The sequence below is a fragment of the Triticum aestivum genome, chromosome 7D, assembly GCF_018294505.1.
Source record: "Triticum aestivum cultivar Chinese Spring chromosome 7D, IWGSC CS RefSeq v2.1, whole genome shotgun sequence".
In the NCBI taxonomy this organism is placed as follows: domain Eukaryota; kingdom Viridiplantae; phylum Streptophyta; class Magnoliopsida; order Poales; family Poaceae; genus Triticum; species Triticum aestivum.
This window is the reverse complement of record NC_057814.1, coordinates 182,924,164-182,924,896: the sequence shown is the minus strand read 5'-3', so window position 1 is coordinate 182,924,896 and position 733 is coordinate 182,924,164.

Sequence of the window (733 nt, the reverse complement as noted above, 5' to 3'; positions counted from 1 at the left end):
GCGTAAATTCTGGGAGACAATGAAAGCCGATGAGAGAAAAAAGGAAAAGCCAATGAGAAAGCCCAATCGACAGATCGACCACCTCCGCTCCTAGTCTCCTAGGTCCTGGCGTCAAGCGTTGCATCTGTGATCTGTTCTGTGATTAGCACATGAGGGCGATTAGGTTGCGCCGCTGCTCTCCTACTGCCTCCAGCCCTCCCCCAAACTGCTCGCGATCAGATTTGACGGCGACCCAAGTGCTGCAACGGGGCGCGCTGCACTCACCAATTTTCCACACTCCAACTAAAAGGTGAACACTATCCAGTAACCTGTCTCTGTTTTTCTTTCTTTCTTGCGGGGAGTAATCTATCTCAATTACATGTAGAATAATCCCTCTCAGTTCTCATCCCTTTGGTGTCAAATTTATACATCAGATGCAAGTTCTGAGATTTGTAGCTGGACAGTTAATTATGAAGAGAAAAAGGAAATCAGATTAATTCAGGCTTTTCAATCCTGGGACGCCCCATCTAGCTTCAGTGTGGCAGGCTTTTTAGGGTATATATAAATTAATTGACTTGTTATGGCTGCAGATTATTTCCTTGTCATGGCCGTAGAGCTATAGTCTTCATGATATTGTCGTTGGATCACAAGACAGATGTTACATTATATATTCTTATTACATTATATATTCATACTAAGATTTATCATATTTCTACATTATGTCGCTTATCCGATCATTGCTTCTTGGTCCCCC